We start from the raw sequence: 21,276 nt of genomic DNA on the forward strand, positions 1-21,276 counted from the left end.
ATATCTCGCGAAATAAGCATCAAACGAAAAAACTACGAAGAACGAAACACGTCTAGCTTGAAGGGGTAAACCAGATGGCGCTATGGTTGGCCCTGCTAGATGGCGCTGCCATAGGTCAAACGAATATCAACTAGGTTTTTTTAAATAGGAACCCTCATTTTTTTATTACATATTCGTGTAGTACGTATAGAAATACGGATGTTTTAGTTGGACCACTTTTTTCGCTTTGTGATAGATGGAGCTGTATTAGTAACAAACGCATAAGTACGTGGTATCACGTAACATTCCACCAGTGTGGACGGTATTTGCTTCGTGATACATTACCCGTGTTAAAATGGACCGTTTACCAATTTCGGAAAAGGTTGATATCGTGTTGATGTATGGCTATTGTGATCAAAATGCCCAACGGGCGTGTGCTATGTATGCTGCTCGGTACCCTGGACGACATCTTCCAAGTGTGTGGACCGTTCGCTGATTAGTTACGTTATTTAAGAAAACACGACCTGCAACAAATAATGATGCCCAAGTAGGTGTTTTAGCTGCTGTCGCGGCTAATCCGCACATCAGTAGCAGACAAATTTCGAGAGAATCGGGCATCTCAAGAACGTCGGCGTTGAGAATGCTACATCAACATCGATTGCACCCGTACCATATTTCTATGCACCAGGAATTGCATGGCGACGACTTTGAACGTCGCGTACAGTTCTGCCACTGGGCACAAGAGAAATTACGGGACGATGACAGATTTTTTGCACGCGTTCTATTTAGCGACGAAGCATCATTCACCAACAGCGGTAATGTAAACCGGCATAATATGCACTATTGGGCAACAGAAGATCCACGATGGTGCGACAAGTGGAACACCAGCAACCTTGGCGGGTTAATGTGTGGTGCGGCATTATGGGAGGAAGGATAATTGGCCCCCATTTTATCGATGGCAATCTAAATGGTGCAATGTATGCTGATATCCTACGTAATGTTCTACCGATGTTACTACAAGATGTTTCACTGCATGACAGAATGGCGATGTACTTCCAACATGATGCATGTCCGGCACATAGCTCGCGTGCGGTTGAAACGGTATTGAATAGCATATTTCATGACAGGTGGATTGGTCGTCGAAGCACCATACCATGGCCCGCACGTTCACCGGATCTGACGTCCCCGGATTTCTTTCTGTGGGGAATGTTGAAGGATATTAGCTATCGTGATCCACCGACAACGCCTGACAACATGCGTCAGCGCATTGTCAATGCATGTGCGCGCATTACGGAAGGCGAACTACTCGCTGTTGAGAGGAATGTCGTTACATGTATTGCCAAATGCATTGAAGTTGACGGACATCATTTTGAGCATTTATTGCATTAATGTGGTATTTACAGGCAATCACGCTGTAACATCATGCGTTCTCAGAAATGATAAGTTCACAAAGGTACATGTGTTACATTGGAACAATCGAAGTAAAATGTTCAAACGTACCTACGCTCTGTATTTTAAATTAAAAAACCTACCTGTTACCAACTGTTCGTCTAAAATTGTGAGCCATACGTTTGTGACTATTACAGCGCCATCTATGACAAAGCAAAAAAAGTGGTCCAACTAAAACATTCATATTTCTTTACGCACAACGTAGTTTTTTCATTTGACGCTTATTTGGTGAGATATTTGGCCAGGTCACGACCAATGGACCACCCTGTATATCAAACTCTTCAGAATGATGTGCACTAGAAAATGAACATATTTTTGAAAAAACGAATTTTTAAAAATGTTTCGTGTCCTATCTCAAACGCTCGAGAGAGAGGGATGGGAGGGGGGGGGGCGCCATTGTCCTGGTTCGGAAATATCATAGATCTGGGGCTGACAGGAGAATCTGTGACGCCAATAGCACAGATGGAGAGGAAATCAACCTGACACTGTGTGCTGTATGTAGGTGACATTCAGAAAACCATATTGGAAACTATAATTTCAGACAGTATGGTTAGCATAGATTCAACCTCTGAGTCAAATATATCAGTAGATGAATGGAGTACGCCACCGTTAATCGAACAGGGCGAGGGGGCGCCACAGCACCATTCTGTAGTCCATGACCCTCCAGTAGGTGGCAATGCGCCGGCCCACGTCACAACCCTTCGCTGCAGTACCTACATGTCAGTCAACGCGAAGACTCACCTGCGGATGCAGCTGAAAGCAAACATGACGAGGTAGAGAGTGATTGTCAACAACAGGTGAAGTCACCGCCCACACCCCACAACGTGCAAGCGGAATTTTACAGAAGTAACAAACAAACAGCAAACGCAAACGATCGCAGTAGTGACCGGACGCTGGAAGAATGTTTGCGAACTGCGTTGCGCCGCGCTCGGCAGACGAGATGCTGGCACACTCAGATTCACCGACGCCGCTCTGGATGGAAAACTACTCAGCGATTCGGCGGAGCAGACATTCGGTCAAGGCCAGTGTCAATGCAAACCGTAAGAAAAGTATAAAGAAAGATTCTAATGCAAATCGGGATGGTAGTCTCCCGTCAGTGTCTCAGGAAGGATCCAGCAAGGAATGGCCTGAAATTATAGACAAGAAAAAAAGTCAGTGCTACACTCATATACGATTACCACGTTAAACATTAATAGGATACAGTTAGATGTAAAAACAGCTGCTCTGAAACAGTTTCTATATGAGTCAGGGACTGGAACAGTTTCTATTTTAGTTAGAGAAGTTGTTCCCGTACATAACGTTGATAAATTAGAATCAGGGCGAGGCATTGGAATAAATATAGCAGGAGTTACTATTGTTAATTTATATGCGCCTTCTGGCAGCATTAAGAGAGCTTCAAAGCCACATTATTTACAGAAAGCATAATTTATTTACTGAGGAAAAATCCATTCGCAGCTTCAATTATTCAAGTGACTTGAGAGGTCTTTTTGTGTATTTACAACTCAAAGATGCGTGGAAAATAAAATATTCGACAATGGTGAACTTCGCTCATACTGTTGAGAATTCCTGTAGTAGGATTGACAGAATTTACGTATCGGAAAAATTATCTGACGAAGTGTTGAAAACAGAATCTGTTCCCGTTAGTTTTTCCGACCACAGTGCGTTGTTAACCTGCGTAAAATAACACCACAACCTACCCGAAGAGCAAGAAGCCAGTGGAATCTAACTATATCGTTATTATCAGAAGAAGACTTAAAAGATGACACAATCAGAGCTTGGGAAATGTGTCTCCATTCACTGAACAACCTTCCAAGTGTGCTAGAATGGTGGACCCGACGGGTGAACCCGAAGGTAAGGAAAGTTTTAATATCTTTCTCTATAGATAAAGCCAGAGAAAGGACACTGTAGAATTCTACTCTAGTGAGTTAAGGGACCTCTATGATCAGACAGACGCAGTTCCTTCAAGATTAGACATCAAACAAAGAAAAACAAAGTTAACAATTTTGAAACGTAGGAGGGACTTAAGATAAATTCCAAAGAAAAGTATATCATCGAAGATGAGACTGCTGCATTCTACCATCTTGTCAGACACGCCAAGAATAGAAGAAGAATTTTCATGGATGAACTTCAAATCGGCCGGCCGCGGTGGCCGTGCGGTTCTAGGCGCTTCAGTCCGGAATAGCGGGACTGCTACGGTCGCAGGTTCGAATCCTGCCTCGGGCATGGATGTGTGTGATGTCCTTAGGTTAGTTAGTTTTAAGTAGTTCTAAGTTCTAGGGGACTGATGACCTAAGATGTTAAGTCCCATAGTGCTCAGAGCCATTTGAACCATTTGAACTTCAAATCGATGATGGTATCATAATCACCACCAAGGAGGGAGTATCTAAAGAAATCTCCACGTACTATGGTCACATGTATGCATCGGGGAAACAACGAATAAGAATATTATGAGCTCTTAGGCGCATACCTTTCACGAATGTTGGGAGATGACGATGAGAACATTTCTCCGGCCATCACCAAGGAAGACGTATTGGAAATCATGCGCAGCTCTCCCGCTAGGAAATCTCCCGGACCTGACGAACTGCCCATTCAATTCAATAAACGATTTTGGACCTAATAGAAGACAAGTTCGCCGAAACTGTCAATGAAGTCTTACGGGGAAAGCCAGTGCCCAGAGAGTTCAAGCAATACAAAATTGTGTTGAGCCCGAAGAACAGACGCTGCAAAAAAAAAAAAAAAAAAAAAAAAAATCGATTGCCGATCTCGCTTTTACATTCGAATTATAAAATTACAGCTCGAGTAATTAATAAGCGCTTTATACTATTCACCGCTGACATCATAAGCCAAAAGCAGATATGTTCCTTTAGAAGAAGCGCCTTTGCGATTTTAGAAACTGCGACTGTGTACCGCAATGTCACTGCGCTGACACAGGCACGTAACATAAAATGTGGACTGCTTTTCATAGGCTTCCATGAGGCATTTGATGAAATTAATCACGAATACCCGACAGGGACAATGCGCCGAATGGCCTTGTTGCCAAAAATCATCGACATAATCAAGAACATGGCAATGGGTGTTACGGCACAAATCTCCGTTAAGTGTCAACTACCAAAACAAATTGAAAAAAAAGGGGCCTTACTCGAGGAAGCTCCTTGCCAATGCTTCTCTTCGTTATATCGCTGGAACCTTTCCTGAGACAGCTACAGCACAGACTGACAGACATTACCGTTCAAGAAACAAAGACCGTGATAGATGAAAACAAAAGGTAAATTTGTGGATATATAGGGGCTTGCTAACTTGCACAGTGAGTGGGAGAACCATGTTAGTGAACGCAAGGCTCTTGGAATAGTACTGACAACTTCCCTTCTAAAATTGATAGTAATAAATTGTGGGAAGTGGCAAGGAAACTCAAGGGAACTTTGACAGGAAATTGTCAACGTAGCATAGATCAGTTCCAGAGCATACAGTTCATCAACACGCATATTTTATGCAAGGACTACTACACTACTGGCCATTAAAATTGCTACACCACGAATATGACGTGCTACAGGAGCGAAATTCAACCGACAGGAAGAAGATACTGTGATATGCAAATGATTAGCTTTTCAGAGCATTCACACAAGGTTGGCGCCGATGACGACACCTACGATGTGCTGACATGAGGACAATTTCCAACCGATTTCTCATACACAAACAGCAGTTGACCGGCGTTGCCTGGTGAAACGTGTAAGGAGGAGAAATGCGTACCATTACGTTTCCGACTTTGATAAAGGTCGGATTGTAGCCTACCGCGATTGCGGTTTATCGTATCGCGACATTGCTGCTCGCGTTGGTCGAGATCCAGTGACTGTTAGCAGAATATGGAATCGGTGGGTTCAGGAGGGTAATACGGAACGCCGTGCTGGATCCCAACGGCCTCGTATCACTAGCAATCGAGATGACAGGCATCTTGTCAACATGGCTGTAACGGATCGTGCAGCCAGGTCTCGATCCCTGAGTCAACAGATGTGGACGTTTACAAGACAATAACCATCTGCACGAACAGTTCGACGAAGTTTGCAGCAGCATGGACTATCAGCTCGGAGACCACGGCTGCGGTTACCCTTGACGCTGCATCACAGACAGGAGCGTCTGCGATGGTGTACTCAACGACGAACCTGGGTGCACCAATGGCAAAACGTCATTTTTTCGGATGAATCCAAGTTCTGTTTGCAGCATCATGATGGTCGCATCCGTGTTTGGCGACATCGTGGCGAACGCACACTGGAAGCGCGTATTCGTCATCGCCATACTGGTGTACCACGCGGCGTGATGGCATGGGGTGCCATTGGTTACACGTCTCGGTCACCTCTTGTTCGCACTGACGGCACTTTGAACAGTGGACGTTACATTACAGATGTGTTACGACCAGTGGCTCTACCCTTCAATCGATCCCTGTGAAACCTTACATTTCAGGAGGATAATTCACGACCGCATGTTGCAGGTCCTGTACGGTACTTTCTGGATACGGAAAATGTTCGACTGCTACCCTGGCCAGCACATTCTCCAGATCTCTCACCACTTAAAAACGTCTGGTCAATGGTGGCCGAGCATCTGGCTCGTCACAATACGCCAGTCACTACTCTTGATGAACTGTGGTATTGTGATGAAGCTGCATGGGCAGCTGTACCTGTACACGCCATCCAAGCTCTGTTTGACTCAATTCCCAGGCGTATCAAGGCTATTATTACGGCGAGAGGTGGTTGTTCTGGGTACTGATTTCTCAGGATTTATCACCCAAGTTGCGTGAAAATGTAATCACATGTCAGTTCTAGTATAATATATTTGTCCAGTGAAAACCGGTTTATCATCTGCATTTCTTCTTGGTGTAGCAATTTTAATGGCCAGTAGGGTATATAGCACAGATTCTCCCCATCCCATCATTAGCAAAGTTCTTATGGAAAGGGGAGTTGTTCCGATTGCCTGTGAAGACAGCAGTGTTGAATCCAAGCAGTGGAGGAGTGGGTCTAACAGATACCAAGTCTAAATCGATGGCGTTGTATGTCAAACGAACATTGAGCATAATGTGTAACAATCCAGAATGTATTACAGTAAAACCTTGTTAGGCCCGAAAGTGTAGAACCGCCGATCAGTATAAAAAAATAAGCTTTAAAGTAAGATACGTTTGGGAAGTTTTATCTTGAACGAAGCTACCTCAGCAAAAAGCTTTTAAAATCCAAAAACATTGCAGCAAAGGCGATTTTAGCAGGATGAAAGAAACACGGAAGGAAAAGTAACATAGAAACTAAATATGCTGGAATAGCATGGAATGTGGTCTGGAAAAACATCGGCAATAATGTTCTTTCCTCCGACGTGAGGACAGCGTGGTGCAAGGTAGTCAATAAAATCATCAGCACTAATGTGCGTCTCTGTGCCATCGGTTTAAGTGACACTAACCTCTGCAGTAAATGAAACCTTGTTGATAGTGTGCCTCATCGATACAAGTGTGCAGATCGGATTATTAACTGGAGGTGGGCCAGGGAGAAAACTGTTCAAATAACAAGAACCTCGGCAAACAATGTATCGAGTAATATTTTCTTCAGACCAGAAAAAGTTACAACCCTCACGCGAAAAATAACGCAGTGATATGGTTAATGGGCAAATACACAAGTTACACTTTTAACATTATTGGCAGTGATGAACATATTGAATACAAAATGCATATGGAAACTGGAAAGGGTATAGGTTAGGGACACGTGGATTCCTCGTGGAGAGGGTATTGCTTGGGCCACGAAGAACTACCAATGCCGGAGAGAGGCCCCACGTCTTCCGCAGCGCGTACCCAACCCTAACCTCCCCTACAAGTCACACATGAAAAATAAATACGTAGTACAGCAGATAGAAGACTATGACGGCAAACATCTGGTATCTCTTACAAAGAAAGATCTTGAACTCCCTAAGCATGCTGTTAGAAGCCTGAAACTGACAAAAATGAAAAGGCAGTGAAGGATTTTGCGATATTGCTGTTCGGAACTGCTCTTCTGTCCACATAATTTACCCTGAAGGAGACTTAGGAGCATGCATCAAGGATTTATTGAATAATTAACTTGGGTCTGTGAATTGATGAAGAGGAACCTCAGGCTGCAGAAGAAGAAAATGTGGATGCAGAATTGCCACCAGTTGAAGGTGATAGTGAAGTTGCTCTCGAATTGAGGACGTTGCTAAATTTGTACTAATTCTAAAGACTGAATACCACTCCTCATTCTATGAATGCTGTAACTGATGACTGTAATCAGCTGTCATCTTATTTATGTCATTTCATTGTAAGCTACTGATTTTTGTTACTGTTTTTCTGGAATAATAATAATAATAAAAGAAAGTCAGTAGCTTGCTAGAATGTCGTTCGGCCGATTCGGGTTCAATCCTACTGGCAGGCTTGATTTTATTTTGCTTTCTTAAATGTTTTAAAAATTATAACAACTTTTAGTAATGTTAAGGACCTAAAGTATTACCAATTAAATTATAAATAATTTTATTTTGTTTATGAAATGGCTGTCACAGGCTACTTAAAATGTGAATTACACTCGTCAATACTTTATTGTTAAAAGGGTGAATAATTACAAATGCATTTTAATGGAGGTAAATTAAAGTGTTAATTACTGTCATTACAATGTTATTACAAAACTGGGGGATATTGTAAGCTGTGAAAACCTTATAAATATTCGTTTTAAATTCAAACCGGTGTCTTCTTGGAAAAGCAGAGTATAGCGGTTGCATTATTGTATGAGGTGCATTCAAGTTCTAAGGCCTCCGATTTTTTTCTCCGGACTGGAAAGAGATAGAAACATGCGCATTGTTTTAAAATGAGGCCGCGTTCATTGTCAATACGTCCCAGAGATGGCAGCACCGCATGGCAGATGGAATTTTACTGCCAGCGGCGAGAATGAGAACTGTCTTAAATACCTAAAATGGCGACGTTTTCCTTACTTGAACAGTGTGCAATCATTCGTTTTCTGAATTTGCGTGGTGTGAAACCAATTGAAATTCATTGACAGTTGAAGGAGACATGTGGTGATGGAGTTATGGATGTGTCGAAAGTGCGTTCGTGGGTGCGACAGTTTAATGAAGGCAGAAATCGTGTGACAACAAACCGAAACAACCTCGGGCTCGCACAAGCCGGTCTGATGACATGATTGAGAAAGTGGAGAGAATTGTTTTGGGGGATCGCCGAATGACTGTTGAACAGATCGCCTCCAGAGTTGGCATTTCTGTGGGTTCTGTTCACACAATCCTGCATGACGACCTGAAAATGCGAAAAGTGTCATCCAGATGGGTGCCACGAATGCTGACGGACGACCACATGGCTGCCTGTGTGGCACGTTGCCAAGCAATGTTGACGCGCAACGACAGCATGAATGGGACTTTCTTTTCGTTGGTTGTGACAATGGATGAGACGTGGATGTCATTTTTCAATCCAGAAACAAAGTGCCAGTCAGCTCAATGGAAGCACACAGATTCACCGTCACCAAAAAAATTTCGGGTAACCGCCAGTGCTGAAAAAATGATGGTGTCCATGTTCTGGGACAGCGAGAGCGTAATCCTTACCCATTGCGTTCCAAAGGGCACTACAGTAACAGGTGCATCCTACGAAAATGTTTTGAAGAACAAATTCCTTCCTGCACTGCAACAAAAACTTCCGGGAAGGGCTGCGCGTGTGCTGTTTCACCAAGACAACGCAACCGCACATCGAGCTAACGTTACGCAACAGTTTCTTCGTGATAACAACTTTGAAATGATTCCTCATGCTCCCTACTCACCTGACCTGGCTGCTAGTGACTTTTGGCTTTTTCCAACAATGAAAGACACTCTCCATGGCCGCACATTCACCAGCCGTGCTGCTATTGCCTCAGCGATTTTCCAGTGGTCAAAACAGACTCCTAAATAAGCCTTCGCCGCTGCGATGGAATCATGGCGTCAGTGTTGTGAAAAATGTGTACGTCTGCAGGGCGATTACGTCGAGAAGTACCGCCAGTTTCATCGATTTCGGGTGAGTAGTTAATTAGAAAAAAAATCGGAGGCCTTAGAATTTGAATGCACCTCGTATATACAAACAGGCAGACAGTCAGGGAAATAATGGAGCAGTGGACATTTTCCGCTACAGTGCAAGTTCATTCCTGACTTTCGCAGAGATTGGAGCGCTCTGTACTGTACAATATTATCGGAAATTTTACAATGTTGTCAATTAAAAATTTCTGTCAATGAAAACATCGTGAAAATATGAGAAGGTGCAAATTCATTGTACAGTGAGGTATCGAAGCTGATGTAAAAAGATGCGTTTATTTATTACGAAAGCTTGCTTACGGCAAACAATTTTGATTGCTTCGGAATCTTCAATGACAATTTCTCATGAAGCAATGTTGGTGGGTGAATAAATTTACCTACATACTGTGGATAGGTTGGCTGAAAAAATAATTGCGACTGATGATGAACTTGCTCACGAAGATGAAAACCGTGAAGGTGTACCTTTAGAAATGTACAAAGACCATAGCTCATCTTTTGAATATGAAACAGAAGAAGGCAAGAAAAGCAGACCGTCTTTCTTTGGATTACAAAATTAACGTTGTTAATATCGCAAAGGCTCATCACACGTGGAAACTACAAACGTTACGAAAGAAGGATGCAGCCTGTTAAGAAAGAAGGAATATTTAGCTCAACTGGAAGAAGAAATAAAAAAAGGAGGCAATGAGTTTCATAAGTACGCAGCAATCAATTCCTGAACGTATGATCGTTTTGTTGAATCCCGAGAGAATTATCAGCAGGTGACTATACGGAATTCATAATAGTGGGCTTTAGCAGCAGCACAACGGTTTAAAGATTTTGAATTTAAAGCGTCTGAAAGCTGGGTCCATCAATCCAAAAATAAACACGGAATTCGTCAGCGAAAAGTGACAAGATTCGTTTCAAGAAAAGAAACTGCGACGATCGAAGAAACCTTACGTTCTGCGGACACTTTCCGAACCCAGACATTAACATTGATACCGAATTTCAAGAAAGGTTTTGTTATCAACATTGACCAGATACTTATTGCATGGTATTTAAAAATTCATTTTGCTCTCTACTTTTACGATTATCTGACAAAATATTTTAACTGCGGTTGTGTTTTCTTTCCAGGCTGTCAGTATCAATCGGTGTACAACAGAATTCTGGCTGTCAAAGGAAGCAAAAGTATTTTCGACAAAGGACACGACATAAATAAAGTGACGCATACATTTATCGCTCAATATGCTCTCAACCTCTCTGGAAACGTCCTACCTCAATTGTTTATTTACAATAGTTAACCGGTAACTTTGGTTCACGATTTCAAAAAACAGTAAAAGAATATGAGCAAAATTATAAAAACGTTGTTTTAACGTACTGAAAATTTGGGAAACTGACGACAGTGTTGTATACTGACTTTCTCAGCCGGTGTTTGAGGTCTTGTGTGGGTCAAGAACGGTTTCTGTTAATTATTGACTCTCGGGATGAACAAGGAAAACCATAATTATACTACGAAATCTTTCAAGATGACGAAAACACCACTAACATGTACAATTAAAGTGAGTCCCGCAAAATTTACTCCACTTGTTCAACTATGTAACGTCTATTTTTATAGGCAAGTAAAAAATCTGATAAATCATATACAAAATTGCGCTTATCTTATAGAAAATAATAGAGAAACAAATTCTCGTGAAGAGTGTATATAATACAATCAATAGTGCATCATCAGCTGACACTGCCAATTTTTAAGGAAATGATCCGATATGCTTGGTATGGTTCCAGGCTTTCAGATGAAAGAGAAGTTTTGGCCAGCCGCTGTGGCCTAGAGGTTCTAGGCGCTTCAGTCCGGAACCGGAACCGGAACTGAGGTCATCAGTCGCCTAGAACTTAGAACTAATTAAACCAAACTAACCTAAGGACATCACACACATCCATGCCCGAGGCAGGATTCGAACCTGCGACCGTGGCGGTCGCTCGGTTCCAGACTGTGGCGCCTAGAACCGCACGGCCACTCCAGCCGGCTCTAGGAGACTGATGACCTCAGATGTTAAGTCCCATAATGCTTAGAGCCATCTGAAAGAGAAGTCTGCGGGAATGTCAACGAAGTGTGCTTCTCGACAGATCTTTTTTTTTTAAAAAAAAAGGTTGTTCCCGTAAGCAATCGTCCCTCATAAATCGTACGAAACTTCTGTACAGAGAAATTTGTGTAATGGAAACTCCACCCAGAATTTTGTAACAGTGGTAATTAATTTACCTCCATTAAAAACATTTAAAATATTCAAGTTTTTAAAAAGAATATATGGATGAGTGTAATTCATATTTTAAGTAGCTATGACAGTCATTTCATAAACAAAATAAAATTACTTTTGATTTAATTGATAATTCTTCAGGTCATTAACTTTATTTAAAAGTTGTTGTAATTTTTAAAACAATTAGAAAAGTAAAATACAATCCTGTCGGCAGATAGATAAGATCGAACGCTGGTCGGCCGTATAAGAGTCTAATGAGTACGAAATACAGATTAAGAATAAACCGGAAAACGACAAAAGTAATGAGAAACAGCAGAGATGAGAATAGCGAGAAACTTAACTTCCAAATTGGTGGTCACTAAGTAGCAGACGAAGTTAAGGAATTCTGCTACCACAGGAAGCAAAATAATCCGTGACAAACGAAGCAAGGAGGGCATAAAAAGTAGACTGGCCAAGAGAAGTCTACTGGTGTCAAACGTAGGCCTCCGTCTGAGGAAAAGATTTCTGAGAATGTACGTTTGGAGCACAGCACTGTAAGGCGATGGATCATGGGCTATGGGAAAACCGGAAGGAAAGGGAATCGAAGCGTTTCAGATATGGGGCTACAGGAGAATGTCGAAAATCGAGTGGATTGATAAGTTTAGGAACGAGGAGGTTCTCTGAACAGTCGGCAAAGAAAGGAACATATGGAATTGAGTGAGAACGTAGGGTGAAAGTGCTACTGAGAAATAACAGGGTGGTGCAGGTGAGGAATCCGTGGCGTACCGCATCAAACCAGTCAGAAGGCTTATCGAAAAAAAAAAAAAAAAAACGCGTTAGACGAAATTACTGAATACGTTTAAAGTTGTTGCTCCCACTTCATACCGCTAAAACAGTAATTCGTTCGTCCCAGGGCATAAGAAAAATCTACTGTGTTAAACGTTCCTACGGATGGAAAGAGAGCTCTATCCAAGTTTTGTTGCCAACCGAAATGAGAGGCGAACAGCACGAGAAAAGTTCAGTGAGTTCGAAACAAAAATTTTGTCGACCGACCTGACGAAAAATCTTAAGAAGATTTGGTTCTAAGTAAAGTAAGTAAACAGATCAAAACCATCAACACAATTGTTCAGTGATGATTCTGACACTGACATGAAACATGAGAGCGAAAATGCCGAAATGCTGAATTCAGTCTTCCAAAACTGCTTCGCAGCGGTACCTCCTGCCAGAGATAGTGCGAACGTCGAAATGATAGATACTGAGATCGCGAAATAGAAAATGAATGGAGGTGACATTTTTCCACCTGCAAATATTTGTTAAGATATCGTCCTATATGTACAACCAGTTTCCGCTCAAGGGCCATTTTCGGGTGTTTACCTAGATCAACGTGTCCGTACACATAGAAACTGCAGCGACCTCACGTTGTGCTACCACTCTGACGGTTTTCAAATTACCACGAACGGCATAATTTGTAAATCATTGTATATACAGGGTGTTTAAAAAATGACCGGTATATTTGAAACGGCAATAAAAACTAAACGAGCAGCGATAGAAATACACCGTTTGTTGCAATATGCTTGGGACAACAGTACATTTCCAGGCGGACAAACTTTCGAAATTACAGTAGTTACAATTTTCAACAACAGATGGCGCTGCAAGTGATGTGAAAGATATAGAAGACAACGCAGTCTGTGGGTGCGCCATTCTGTACGTCGTCTTTCTGCTGTAAGCGTGTCCTGTTCACAACGTGCAAATGTGCTGTAGACAACATGGTTTATTCCTTAGATCAGAGGATTTTTCTGGTGTTGGAATTCCACCGCCTAGAACACAGTGTTGTTGCAACAAGACGAAGTTTTCAACGGAGGTTTAATGTAACCAAAGGACCGAAAAGCGATACAATAAAGGATCTGTTTGAAAAATTTCAACGGACTGGGAACGTGACGGATGAACGTGCTGGAAAGGTAGGGCGACCGCGTACGGCAACCACAGAGGGCAACGCACAGCTAGTGCAGCAGGTGATCCAACAGCGGCCTCGGGTTTCCGTTCGCCGTGTTGCAGCTGCAGTCCAAATGACGCCAACGTCCACGGATCGTCTCATGCGCCAGAGTCTACACCTCTATCCATACAAAATTCAAATGCGGCAACCCCTCAGCGCCGCTACCATTGCTGCACGAGAGACATTCGTTAACGATATAGTGCACAGGATTGATGACGGCGATATGCATGTGGGCAGCATTTGGTTTACTGACGAAGCTTATTTTTACCTGGATGGCTTCGTCAATAAAAAGAACTGGCGCATATGGGGAACCGAAAAGCCCCATGTTGCAGTCCCATCGTCCCTGCATCCTCAAAATGTACTGGTCTGGGCCGCCATTTCTTCCAAAGGAATCATTGGCCCATTTTTCAGATCCGAAACGATTACTGCATCACGCTATCTGGACATTCTTGGTGAATTTGTGGCGGTACAAACTGCCTTAGACGACACTGCGAACACCTCGTGGTTTATGCAAGATGGTGCCCGGCCACATCGCACGGCCGACGTCTTTAATTTCCTGAATGAATATTTCGATGATCGTGTGATTGATTTGGGCTATCCGAAACATACAGGAGGCGGCGTGGATTGGCCTCCCTATTCGCCAGACATGAACCCCTGTGACTTCTTTCTGTGGGGACACTTGAAAGACCAGGTGTACCGCCAGAATCCAGAAACAATTGAACAGCTGAAGCAGTACATCTCATCTGCATGTGAAGCCATTCCGCCAGACACGTTGTCAAAGGTTTCGGGTAATTTCATTCAGAGACTACGCCATATTATTGCTACGCATGGTGGATATGTGGAAAATATCGTACTATAGAGTTTCCCAGACGGCAGCGCCATCTGTTGTTGAAAATTGTAACTACTGTAATTTCGAAAGTTTGTCTGCCTGAAAATGTACTGTTCTCCCAAGCATATTGCAACAAACGGTGTATTTCTATTGCTGCTCGTTTAGTTTTTATTGCCGTTTCAAATATACCGGTCATTTTTGAAACACCCTGTAGAAGCACAACGTGAATTTGCTCCCATTTGCATGTACGCGATACCTTGATCTAGGTATACACCCGAAAATGGCTCCGCGCGTTAAAGAAGAATTAGGGAAGATCTCTAAGTAGCAACACAGTAACAGCCCATAGGAGCTGAATAATGCGTTAATATTTGCGGTTTCATTTTGAATGCGAATTGTGTAGAAGAATCGAAAACAAGACGCAAGTAATGACATTACGTTGTTAATATCTACGTGGTTCTCAGGCCTCACAGTCTAATATAACTGCTATTTAATATGGCTGGATGGATTTGTATTTAGTGTGCATGACATGAGTCATCGCCCACTGAAACTGTTACGTACAGATTATATGATGTTTTCACTCCAGAACTGTCTGAACGCTCACCTCATAACTTCTGCTGCAAGCTCTTTGCTTTCCATATTTTGGGAGAAGGAGGTAGGGACGAAAACAAGAAAACATGGTCTACTAAGCATGGACTCTAAAATATGTTACCATCAGAGCTATGAACACTTATTCAGTGGAAGAGATGTGTTTCACAGTAGCGAAAATAAACAAGCTATCATAGCTGTAACGGTAAGAACTTTAGAGGCCATGTTTACTGGACATTTCTTTTTTTTTTTTGTCCGTACTACCAGCTCTCAAAATTTGGAGAGGAAAGAGCTTGCAATAGAAGAGATTTGTTTCTTAGTATCGAAGATGAAGAAGTGCTCATAGGTCTGCATTTTAGAGTTCATGTTTACTATATTTTTTGCTTGAAACGATGTTTAAGTCATATCCCTGAACACTGACCATTCCTCCCGTGGAACCATGTATTTCAGAAACATCAGACGAAAAACCCCACTGAGGCTACCAGAACTGTGGCGAAACATGTTTTGGTACTACACAGATAAAAGACTGTTTCTTGCAAAACGGCGTACTGTCTTTAATTCATTATCCTTTCCTAGGTACCTTAATACTGTCGCAGATCGCTGAGAGATTGACCAAAGCAACATAAATTTGCTCATTCATGACAGTGGCCCTAACATGGTGAAAGATGTTCGAGCAGCTGAGTATGATTCTGCTAGACGTTTCATCCATTCGCTTCAGCGAGTTGTAACGAAGTCGTTGAAGGACCAGCCTGAAGTAGCAAGAATGGTAGCTACTGCTAGATGTCTCGTAACGCACTTCAGTCATTCGAGTTTAGCTTAAGATTTCTTGCCGATTCAGAGGGCTAAATTTACCAGAGCATCATTGTTTCAAGAGATGCAGACGAGCTGGAAGTCCAACTGTTATGTGCTAGAGCTCTTGCTGGAACGGAAAGTGGGTATGTTGCTGCATGTGGCTAATCACGATAAGCTTACGAATTTGACGTCTCATCAGTGGTGCTTTCGAACCAGTGAGTTAGCTGTTTGAAACTCTCCGAAGAAATAACTAACAAAATTTCTAACCTTTCCTGTATATCCGAAACAATGCCGCATGTTGCTTTATTAAATAAGTATTAGATAAGGATGAGACACCACAAAGAACCCTTGCTTACCACACATGAGAGTCTCGTTGACTTATGAACTAGAGAGTGGTTTCAGCTACTTCGGTGAAGATCCAAACTATTCCCAATTCTTCTCGTAAATTCTCATTTATTACAAGAGCCCTCCTTGAGCAACCTTTGAAATATGCTAAAAACCTCTTCCAGCCGACTGTACGCTGATTTTGTCTTCGTTTTTATCAATACAAGACTCACTGTCCTAGAGCAAGACAGGCACTACTATTTCTTGAAGATCTTTAATTTTGCGACTTTCCCCTTCTTGCTCTCTAAGGTTTTATTTATAATTCCTTATACATATATTCTGAAATTTATTGATTTTATCCTGTAAATAATTATCGTTATTCAAGTCGATATCGCACTCTAAATGTCCAAAACTGTAGACTTGTTCCAGTGCCTTGTCTTCAGTAACGATTTTTGATCGTACTTGGTTTTTTCCATAGCGAGACATAACGTCAGTTTCAGCGATGGATATTTTCAGGCTGTAGCATTGTCTTCCTAGTTCATATTATCTGTTCACCTAATGTTGTAAGTTTGTTTTCTTGTTCTGTATTAAGATTGCATCATCTTCATATATCACATATTTCAGACGATAACTTATTTTCAGTTGTACTTCATTCACTTCATTCTTATATTTTCTTACGCGATCCTCCATAGACCTGTTAAAGAGCATCTGTGACAGGCTACATCCTTGCCTGACGCCTTGACTTATTATCACTTCTGTTCTTGAGCTGTGTGTGTGTGTGTGTGTGTGTGTGTGTGTGTGTGTGTGAATTGAATTGAAACGATAGGGGCACCCTCATTGTCGGCCACTGTGGGGCAGATATGTTATGTAAGACAAGACTGCTTTGATGTTTGATAATATTGACATTAATGTGTCACAGAGACAGCAGTAAATTACAGGGGAAGGTAATTGTTATCGTAAATTAGTAGAGACTGAATAGACCCAGCTCGGCGTATTTTTTTTGGCAGTCCACAACACGAGGTGATTCCAGTATATAAGAAAAGAAAAACAACGGACCCGCAAACTTACAGACCAATATCCCTAACTTCTGTTTGCCGCAGATTCCTTGAAGACAGTCTCAGTTCGTATATAACAAATTTTCTTGAGGCTGAGAAGCTTATGTCCCCGAATCAGCATAGTTTTAGAAAGCATCACTAGTGCGAAACTCATCTTGCCCTCTTCTCACACGATATACGATGAACTGTGGATGAAGGGAAACAGACAGTTTCCATATTTCTAGATTTCCGGAAAGCATTTGGCACGGTGCCCCACTGTAGGCTGTTAACTAAGGTATGAGGATATGGAAAAAGTTCACAGACATGTGAATGACTAGAAGACTTCTTAAACAATAGAAACCAATATGTCGTCCTCGACCACGAGTGTTCATCAGAGACAAGGATATCGTCAGGAGAGCCCCAGGGAAGTGTGTCAGGACCGCCGCTGTTCTACAGGGTTATTACAAATGATTGAAGCGATTTCACAGCTCTACAATAACTTTATTATTTGAGATATTTTCACAATGCTTTGCACACACATACAAAAACTCAAAAAGTTTTTTTAGGCATTCACAAATGTTCGATATGTGCCCCTTTAGTGATTCGGCAGACATCAAGCCGATAATCAAGTTCCTCCCACACTCGGCGCAGCATGTCCCCATCAATGAGTTCGAAAGCATCGTTGATGCGAGCTCGCAGTTCTGGCACGTTTCTTGGTAGAGGAGATTTAAACACTGAATCTTTCACATAACCCCACAGAAAGAAATCGCATGGGGTTAAGTCGGGAGAGCGTGAAGGCCATGACATGAATTGCTGATCATGATCTCCACCACGACCGATCCATCGGTTTTCCAATATCCTGTTTAAGAAATGCCGAACATCATGATGGAAGTGCAGTGGAGCACCATCCTGTTGAAAGATGAAGTCGGCGCTGTCGGTCTCCAGTTCTGGCATGAGCCAATTTTCCGCGGGCTACGCGTGAAACTTGCCCGCATGCGTTCAACCGTTTCTTCGCTCACTGCAGGCCGACCCGTTGATTTCCCCTTACATAGGCATCCAGAAGCTTTAAACTGCGCATACCATCGCCGAATGGAGTTAGCAGTTGGTGGATCTTTGTTGAACTTTGTCCTGAAGTTTCGTTGCACTGTTATGACTGACTGATGTGAGTGCATTTCAAGCACGACATACGCTTTCTCGGCTCCTGTCGCCATTTTGTCTCACTGCGCTCTCGAGCGCTCTGGCGGCAGAAACCTGAAGTGCGGCTTCAGCCGAACAAAACTTTATGAGTTTTTCTACGTATCTGTAGTGTCTCGTGGCCATATGTCAATGAATGGAGCTACAGTGAATTTATGAAATCGCTTCAATCATTTGTAATAGCCCTGTATATATACATGAATGCTTCGGATGACAGGGTGAGCAGCAATCTGCGGTCGTTTGCTGATGATGCCGTGGTGCATGGTAAGGTGTCGAAGTTGAGTGACTGTAGGAAGATTCAAGACGACATTGGCAAAATTTCCAGTTGGTGAGATGAATGGTAGCTAGCCCTAATGTGGAAAAATGTTAATGCGAATGAGCAGAAAGATCAAACTTGTAATGTTCGAATACAGTATTACTAATGTCCTGCTTCGTCGTTCAGATACCTGGGCGTAACATTTCAAAGCGATATGACATGGAACTAGCATGTGGGAACTGTGGTAGGAAAGGCAATTGGTGGACTTCGGTTTATTGGGAGTGTTTTAGGAAAGAGTGGTTCACCTGTAAAGGAGACCGCACATAGGACGCTCGTACGACATATTCTTGAGTACTGCTCGAGTGTTTGGCACCCGTACCAGGTCGACTGAAGGAAGACATCGAAGCAGTTCAGAGGCAGGCTGCTAGAATTGTTACTGGTATAAAGAGCCACCGTCATTCTGCCAACGGCGTTGTCAAAGAGGGCGGAGGAGGAGACAGAGGTTCAGGGCACTCTCTTGTACTAGGGGTGGGAAACTGCCCCAAAAGGCTAAAGAATCAGCACTGATCAACGGCATGAGGATGAACAAGGCAATGGAAACCACTGCATTAAAGACACGTAACGTGTATCCACAGGACGTTTGGCCTGTAATTGAAGAAGTGTCACGATCTCTCCTTTAGCAAAAGATTCCGGAACAGTCCCCCATTCGAATCTCCGGGAGGGGACTGCCAAGGGGGAGGTTACCACGAGAAAAACATTGAATAATCAAAGGCAGGATAACGTTCTACGAGTCGGGGCGTGGAATGTCAGAAACTTGAACGTGTTAGGGAAACTAGAAAATCTGAAAAAGGAAATGCCGAGGCTCAGTCTAGATGTAGTAGGGGTCAGTGAAGTGAAGTGGAAAGAAGACAAGGATTTCTGGTCAGCTGAGTATAGGGTAATATCAACAGCAGCAGAAAATGGTGTAACAGGAGTAGGATTCGTTATGAATAGGAAGGTAAGGCAGAGAGTGTGTTTTTGTGAACAGTTCAGTGACAGGGTCGTTCTGGTTCAAATGGATCTGAGCACAATGGGACTTAACATCTGAGGTAATCAGTCCCCTAGAACTTAGAACTACTTAAACCTAACTAACCCAAGGACATCACACGCATCCACGCCCGAGGCAAGAGTCGAACCTGCAACCGTAGCAGTAGCGCGGTTCCGGACTGCAGCGCCTAGAACCGCGTGGCCACCGAGGTCGGCAGGGTCGTTCTTATCAGAGTCGACAGCAAACCAACACCGACAACGATAGTTCAGGTTTACATGCAGATGTCGCAAGCTGAAAATGAAGAGATGGAGAAAGTGTGTAGGGATATTGAAAGGGTAATAAAGTATGTAAAGGGGGATGAAAATCTAATAGTCGTGGGCGACCTGAATGCAGTTGTAGTGGAAGAAGAAAATGTTGCAGGAGAATATGGTCTTGGGACAACGAATGAAAGAGGAGAAAGACTAATTGAGTTCTGTAACAAGTTTCCGCCAGTAATAGCGAATACCCTGTTCAAGAATTACAAGAGGAGGAGTTATACTTCGAAAAGGCCGGGTGATACGGGAAGATTTCATTTAGATTACGTCATGGTCAGACAGAGATTCTGAAATCAGATACTGGATTGTAAGGCGCACTCAGGAGCAGATATAGACTCAGATCACAATATAGTAGTGATGAAGAGTAGGCTGAAGACATTAGTCAGGAAGAATTAATAAGCAAGGAAGTGGGATACATAAGTACTAAGGAATGACGAGATACGCTTGAAGTTATCTAAGGCTATAGATACAGCAATAAGGAATAGCTGAGTTTACAGTACAGTTGAAGAGGAATGGACATCTCTAGAAAGGGCCATCACAGAAGTAGGCAAGGAAAGTATAGGTACAAAGAAGGTAACTGCGAAGAAACCATGGGAAGCAGAAGAAATACTTCAGTTGATTGATGAAAAGAGGAAGCACAAAAATCTTCCGGGAAACTCAGGAATACAGAAACACAAGTCGCTGAGGAATGAAATAAATAGGAAGTGCAGGGAAGCTAAGACGAAACGGCTGCAGGAAAAATGTGAAGACATCGAAAAATAAATGATTGTCGGAAGGACAGACTCAGCAAACAGGAAAGTCAAAACAGCCTTCGGTGACATTAAAAGCAAGGGTGGTAACATTAAGAGTGCAACGGGAATTCCACTGTTAAATGCAGGCGAGAGAGCGGATAGGTAAAAAGAATACATTGAAAGCCTCTATGAGGGGAAAGGTTTGTCTGATGCGATAGAAGAAGAAACAGGAGCCGATTTAGAAAAGATAAGGGATCCAATATTAGAATCAGAATTTAAGAGCTTTGAAGGTCAAATAAGGAGGAAGGGATTGATAGCATTCCATCAGAATTTCTAAAATCGTTGGGGAAGTGCCAACAAAATGAGTATTCACGTTACTATGTAGAATGTATGAGTCTGGCGACATACCAACGGACTTTCAGAAGCATCATCCACACAATTCCGAAGTCGGCAAGAGCTGACAAGTGCGAGAATTATCGCACAATCAGCTTAACAGCTCATGCATCCAGGTTGCTTACAAGAATA

This window comes from Schistocerca cancellata, chromosome 7, assembly GCF_023864275.1.
Source record: "Schistocerca cancellata isolate TAMUIC-IGC-003103 chromosome 7, iqSchCanc2.1, whole genome shotgun sequence".
In the NCBI taxonomy this organism is placed as follows: Eukaryota; Metazoa; Arthropoda; class Insecta; order Orthoptera; family Acrididae; genus Schistocerca; species Schistocerca cancellata.